Raw genomic sequence first — 7,564 nt, 5'->3', positions numbered from 1 at the left:
TTCTGCTTTTTCTCTGCTGGCCACAGAACTGTCTGTCTGTATCTCGGACTAGTGAATTCCCTAATACAATTGATCTCTTGGAACCTGACGTACTCCTCGTTACATTGTAGCCAGTCTCAATACCAGAAACTTGTCTGTTTGGGCCAAGTTCCCCTGAAAATCCAACACCTGCCTACATTTTCCAAAACAGCATACTTGTTTGAAATGGGTATATCCACAAAAGCCTCCTGCACTACCTGCCTACCTCTCTTACCTTTCCTGGAGTTAATCCATCTATGTGGCTGTATCTGCGACTTTCCCTCTTCCTATAACTGCCATCCATCACATACTGTTGTTGTTGCAAATTCCTCATTGCTTCTAACTGTCTCTCCAACTGATCCATTCAATCTGATAAGATTCGCAACTAACAGCATTTAAGGCAGATATAATCCGCTGTAATCCTTAACCTCCCTTTAAACTACCACATCTGACAAGAAGCACATAGCACTCTACTAAAGGCCATTTTTGCTTCTTTACAATCTACAGACCCAGACAATAACACTGTCTTATTCCTCTACAAACACTGCCCCAGGTTAAATTAATACTTATGGCTTATATTTTAAGTTTAATCAAGAGACATATCTCCAAAAATATGTGTTGGGTCAGATATGAGGATGACACCTTTGTAATCATTAAAAGCACAGAAATAGAGAACACACACTGGATCATCAACGCCACACTCACAGGAATCAGATTCACTAGAGAGGAAGAAAAGGACAACCAACTGCCATTCCAAGACATGATGGTGCAGAGAACACCGAACGGAGAATTCACCACAAAGGTACACAGGAAAGCCACACACACAGACCAAGTCCTGAACTACAAAAGCAATCAACCCAACACACACAAAAGAAGTTGCATCAAGACACTGTTCAAAAGGGCCACAACACACTGCAGCACACCAGAACTGCAAAAAGAGGAAGAAGAACACCTCTACAATGTATTCGCCAAAAACGGATACCCCCGCAATTTCATCAACAGATGCCTAAGGGAAAGACAACAGAATGAAGACATGCCGCAACCTAAAGGACTAGCCACACTACCATACATCAGGAACATTTCTGAACTGACAGCCAGACTACTGCGACCATTAGGACTCATAACAGCACAATTCTCAGTGTTTGGCCAAACAGAGAACAGCCAGGGAATTCCTAGAGGCATGGCACTCATCCACAGATTCAATCAATAAGCACATCGACCTGGACCCAATATACCGACCACTGCAGCGGACAGCTGGAACTGACAACCGGAAGCGGCAGAGACAAACCACTACAAATGGTGGAGGAAACATCACAGAAGCGCTTCACAGGAGGCTCCCAAGCACTGAGGATGTCACCTAGACAGGGGACGAAACGTCTGCAACACAAATTCCCAGCTCAGCGAACAGAACCACAACATCTTAGCTATGTCAGTTATTAGTCCCACAACAAAAGTGGGTTTGAACGGTTCGTAATTGTTAATATCAATTTCGTTCAAGTCCTTGTCTATTACAATATCTGAATGCTCCATCTAAGAAGAGAAATATTGTTATTGTTGGCGATCGTATATTTAGAAGCACAGAAACTTTGACCAGGACTGAGAATCCTGGCGATTATGTTGCCTACCTGGTTCTTGGGTTGGAATATCTCATCTGGGCTGTAGAGGGACTTGGAGTGGAAGGATAAAGATCTGGTGGTCATGGCCCACGTTGGCACAAACAACGTAGATAAAACTAAGGAGAATGAACATCTAGAATCTAAATTAAAAAGAAGAATCAAAAAGGTAAAAACCCCTGACTTACTATCTGAGCCCTGAACTTTTTGGCAGAGGGTCAATAAGATAACATGTTTTGCACAAAGATTGGTGGGGAGAAATGGGTTTGAATTCATGTGATGTCAGCACCAATACTGAGGAATAAAGGACCTGTTCTGATCGAATGGTCTTAATCTGAACCATGCCAGGACTAACGTACGAGCAAATCGCATAACTACGTCTGCAGACAGGGCTTTCAACTAAATGAGGTGGTGAGGATGGGGGTGGGGTTTGGGGAGGATCAGTTGTAGGGGAAATTAAAATGACCGAATAAAGGAGGAGATAGAAGTGCAGAACTCAGAAAAGGTTATTAAAATCTCCAGCACAGACACAAACAGAGCAGAGTGGAAAGTGTTAGCAATCAAACTTCAAGCACACTGAACAAACGAATGACAATGTGAAGAGGCACAGTTAATACAGGACTGAAATTGTTATATTTGCACACACGCAGTAGGAGGAATAATTCAATGTGTTTGTGACTGACTCAGATCAAAATTAGCAGGTATGACGTGGTGAGCATCACGGGGAATCGTCTGCAAGGGGATCAGGATTCGGATCTGAATATTCAAGGATATACGTCCTATCGAAGAGAAAGAAATTTGGGCAGAGGGGGTGAGGTTGCCTTATTTGTAACAAATGAAATTAAATCAAAGGTATGAAATTAAACACGGGCAGATGGTGTAGAGTCTGGGTGAGTAGAATTGATGCAGCACAAAGGGAAAAGAAAAAATACAGTGTTGAAATTATGTACAGGTCTCCAAACAGTAGACAGCAGTGGGGGCGCTAGGTACACCAGGATTTCAATATGCAGGTGGACTGGGAATATCAGTTTGGTAGTGGATTGCAGGAAAAGCAATTTATGGAATGTCTATGAGATGGATGTTTGGAACACCTTGTGGTGGAGCCCATTAGGTAACAGACAATACTGCAGTGAGTGCTGTGCAATGAGGCTGATTTGATAAGGTAGCTTAAGGTGAAGGAATGCCAAGGAGGCAGTGATCATAATATGATTGAATTTACTCTGCAGTTTAACAAATGAAATTAAATCAAAGGTATGAAATGAAACACGGGCAGATGGTGTAGGATCTGTGTGAGTAGAATTGATGCAGCACAAAGGTAAAAGAAAAAATACAGTATTGAAATTATGTACAGGTCTCCAAACAGTAGACAGCAGTGGGGGCGCTAGGTACACCAGGAAATAGAAACGACGTTGCAGTGATCATGGGGGATTTCGATATACAGGTGGACTGGGAATATCAGTTTGGCGGTGGATTGCAGGAAAAGCAATTTATGGAATGTCGATGAGATGGATTTTTGGAACACCTTGTGGTGGAGCCCATTAGGCAACAGACAATACTGCAGTGAGTGCTGTGCAATGAGGCAGATTTGATAAGGTAGCTTAAGGTGAAGGAATGCCAAGGAGGCAGTGATCATAATATGATTGAATTTACTCTGCAGTTTGAGAGGGAGAAGATAGACTCAGTGGCAATGGCATTACAGCTGAACAAAGGTAATTACAGAGGCACGAGCGAGGAGCTGGGTAGAACTGACGGGGAAAGAGACTAGCTGGGAAAAATACAAACAAACAGCGTAACAGCAATGGCAGGAGTTTCTGGGATTAATTCAGGAGACAGAGCAGATACATCCGGAGGAAAAAGGAACATGTTATAAAGAGGACGAGGCAACCATGGCTGACTGGGAAAGTCATAGGTAGCATTAAATCAATAGCGAAAGAATATATTGTAGCAGAGGGCATTGGGAAATCAAAGGATTGAGAAGCTTATAAAGGCCAAGAGAAGGCCACAAAAAGAAATAAGGAAGTAGAAGATGAAATATGAAGGTAAGCTAGCCAGTAATATAAAAGAAGCATGTAAGAGTTTCTTTTGATATTTAAAGGGTAAAGGAAAGGCAACAGTGCGCATTGGGCCACTGAAAAATGATGCTGGAGAGTTAGTCGTGGGGGACAAGGAAACAGTTGAAGAGCTCAATAATTACTTTGCGTCGGTTTTCACTGTGGAAGACACCAGTAAGAGGTGTCAAAGCTGAGTATATTGACCATCACCAAGGTAAAGGTGTGAGAAAAATGAAATGATCTAAAAGTGGATAAGCCAGCTGGACCAGATGGAGTACACACCCCAGAGTTCACGGAAGATAGGTGAAGAGAAAATGGAGGCATTTGTGGTGATCTTTCAGGAATTGCTAAAGTTCGGGAGGGTCCCAGAGGACTGGAAAATTGCAGACATGATACTCCTGTTTAAAATGGGAGCAAGGACAAATACGCAAAATTGCAGAATATTAGCCTAACCTCAGCCGTTGTTAACATCCTGGAATCCATTGTGAGGAACCAGCTTTCTCAGTACTTGAAAGTGCATGGTAAAAGTCAGCATAACGGAAGATAGGTGAAGAGAAACTGGAGGCATTTGTGGTGATCTTTCAGGAATTGCTAAAGTTCGGGAGGGTCCCAGAGGACTGGAAAATTGCAGACATGATACTCCTGTTTAAAATGGGAGCAAGGACAAATACGCAAAATTGCAGGATATTAGCCTAACCTCAGCCGTTGTTAACATCCTGGAATCTATTGTGAGGAACCAGCTTTCTCAGTACTTGAAAGTGCATGGTAAAAGTCAGCATAATTTCCTCATATCTGATGAAGGGCCTATGCCCAAAACGTCGATTCTCCTGCTCCTCGGATGCAGTATGACCTGCTGTGCTTTTCCAGCTCCACACTTTCGACATATGTTCATCAAGGGAATGTCATGCCTGACAAATCTGTTTGAACTCTCTGGGGAGGTAGTGAGCAGGGTTAGACCAAAGAGAACCAACAGATGTTATCTGCCTGAACTTCAAGAAGGCTTTTGACAAGATGCTGCACAGGATACTGCAAAGTAAGGTATAGGCCCATAGTATTAGAGGCAAGATGCTAGCATGGATAGACGCCTGGCTGACTGGAAAAAAAGCTGAAAAGTGTGTTGCTGAAAAAGCGCAGCAGGTCAGGCAGCATCCAAGGAGCAGGAGAATTGATGTTTCTGGCATAAGCCCTTCTTCAGGAAGGTATTCTCCCTAGTTACCCTCTTGTCCTTAATGTATTTGTAAAAGCCCTTTGGATTCTACTTAATTCTATTTGCGAAAGCTATCTCATGTCCCCTTTATACCCTCCTGATTTCCCTCTTAAGTATACTCCTACTTCCTTTATATTATTCTAAGGATTTACTCGATCTATCCTGTCTATGCTTCCTTCTTTTTCTTAACAAAACCCTCAATTTATTTCGTCATCCAGCATTCCCTATACCTACCAGCCTTTCCTTTAACCCTGACAGGAATATACGTTTTCTGGATTCTTGTTATCTCATTTCTGAAGGCTTCCCATTTTCCAGCTCTCCCTGTACCTGCGAACATCTGTCCCCATTCAGCTTTCGAAAGTTCTTCCATTCTGCTGACATGACGCAGTCTTAGTCCAGTCTGTTTCAGCAGGGCCATAGGCAGCCCAACCTTCATTAATGTGCTGGCCATGATTGGCTAATTCTTCCTCAACATTCCTGGTCAGTTTCTTTCCTGAATTGTCTCCAAATATATTAGACAATATCTGTACTCCATCCAAAGGATGCAAACCATATGTATCTTTAAGCTGTTCCACTTCATCACATCTTTTCATACCTGCCTTTATGGGTGAGATAGTTCTTTGGACAATCTTTCCACAAGTTTGAGATTTGCCGACATACATATCATCCATTGTAAATACTTATAGTTTGTATCAGGATGATCACTTTGATTTTTTTTTTCAATGTTGTTTCATCCCTATCCCTCGAAATCTTATCCTTAGAGTTCATTCCCGTCCTCAGACTTACGAGAGTCAGAGCTGCAATTGAACAGTTCAGCCCCTTCTCTCTAGAATTCGTACTTTATCATTGAAGGACATCAAGGATGAGAAAAGTGATTTAAATCGGTCTGCTCATGCCAGGAAAGTGTGAATTGTCTTCCAGCAATTGGCTCTTCTCTCTCTCTCTCTCCTAATTTTTGTTTTGCAATTTTAAATTCTTAACAGTCAGCTTTTAATTAATATTTTAAATGCTAAACTTTCCGGTAATGGTTAGTTTTCTTCATTGTTTCTTGTGGCTGTCTAATTGTTGCCTTACCCAATAGAGATCGGTGAATGCTTTCTTTACCTTTATTATGGGTGGTTTTGCCAGAAACACGTTTCTTATCACGCAAGTACTCTTGTTCTAATGGAGTTTACGGGTTTCTGTCAAGGTTTTTGAGAGCTCAAATTGTTGCTCACTGTGTTCCATTGATTTTTGGAGAATTCCATCGACATAACTATCAGGCGGGGCCTGCCCTCCTTTTACTGTTGTAGGAAGGTCCTGTTTCTTTTCTCCTGCCATTATTTGTAATGCGTTTCTGTTACAATTGATCTCAAGTCTAAGGTTAGGTAGACAACCGCGGTTTGGCGGGGGCAGGGTGTACAGGGGGCAGAATTACACGTCTGTTCGGGGACTCGAGTTGTATACCACTCTCAGAATTTCAAAATTGCTTGAAAGATTGTTTATGGATTATTAGTTGGACTGAGGGCTGATGAGACTCAATGAGCCGTAGGCCAGAGATTGCACTCTCTTTCTGCCAAGTGCAGACTTCCAAATGACATGGGCTCAAGTAGGAGACCACGGGCATGGTCTGGATCGCGTTGGTTGAAGTGGGTCTGAACTTTGACTATCATCCAAGCACCTTTAAAATCAAGATGTGCCCTTACCTCTGTGCGCCGATCAGATGTAGGGAGCCTTTTGTGTTCCAGCATTCATCTTTTTGATCCTATTGACGACGCCAGGATTTAGCATTCCTAAGAAATAATGAATAAGTCCGTGATCTTTTCAAATATCTTTCTTTATTTGTTCTTACGTGGACACTACATGGCTGCCTGATGAGAACTCTGCCGCTGTAGCTTTTCTCATGCACTATATTGATATGTTTTCACTTGATCCTCCAGATGCTGCAGATAATGGTGAGTACCTTCTGTTAGTCTATTCCACGATATCTTTCCCCGACATACAACACTATTTTTTTCAAACACTTTCCCACACCTGAACCACAAGACATAGGCAACAGTCGCTTTCTCTCATACTTCTTATCTGCTTCAAACCGATTCTCTTCATGTCACACGTGAACGTATTGCAATAGGACCTTGAAGTCTAAACTTTGGGTTTGCAGTAGTTTAACACACGATTTTCCATATGCTCCACACCATGCCCAATGTCTTCCCCTTTCAACGACCTGTGATCCCGTCCACACTCTGTTGCCTGAGCAATGGAATTTTATGATGAATGTGAAGGGAAGTGTGTGACAGGGCCACATGGAGGGAGAGAGAAAAGGAGAATGATGCAGAGGGGGGCTGCAAAAAATGTGAGACAAAAGGAGGAGGAGAAACGACAGGGGATATTGTGAGAGTCGGAGGGAGGTACGGAGGGAGTGGGAGCAAGGGAGAGAGTTGAATTCTGCTGAGGCCAGACTGGAGTTAATGACTGAGCGTTGAAAACAAGGACCAGGCGAACTAAAACCAGCAGGAGAACCAAGGTGCCAAGCAGCAAAGATAAATATATACTTTTTGTGTATTTGTGAAGAAGCTGGGTTGGAGCGAGGCGGATTCAGCCCCAAATCCTGGTCCTCAGTGATGGGGAGGGGAATGTGGCCAAGTCTCTTGCCAAGTTTGCCTTTGTTCACACCAAGACAAATAAAATATAGTTAA

The 7,564-nt window shown here is 42.7% G+C and overlaps 1 long non-coding RNA gene across 1 annotated transcript in view; it reads left to right on the top strand.

Annotated features, from left to right (window-relative positions):
- The first annotated feature begins 4,034 nt into the window (after positions 1-4,034).
- Positions 4,035-7,564, top strand: part of LOC122552441 — an 11,422-nt gene continuing 7,892 nt past the window's right edge. Inside the window, exons 1-2 of the long non-coding RNA XR_006312399.1 lie at positions 4,035-4,044; positions 4,817-4,819. This is a non-coding gene — a long non-coding RNA (uncharacterized LOC122552441). The remainder of the gene's footprint in view (positions 4,045-4,816; positions 4,820-7,564) is intronic.

The sequence above is a fragment of the Chiloscyllium plagiosum genome, chromosome 8, assembly GCF_004010195.1.
Source record: "Chiloscyllium plagiosum isolate BGI_BamShark_2017 chromosome 8, ASM401019v2, whole genome shotgun sequence".
Classification (NCBI taxonomy): Eukaryota; Metazoa; Chordata; class Chondrichthyes; order Orectolobiformes; family Hemiscylliidae; genus Chiloscyllium; species Chiloscyllium plagiosum.
The sequence above is the reverse complement of the archived record's forward strand: the minus strand, read 5'-3'. Positions and strand labels throughout refer to the sequence as shown.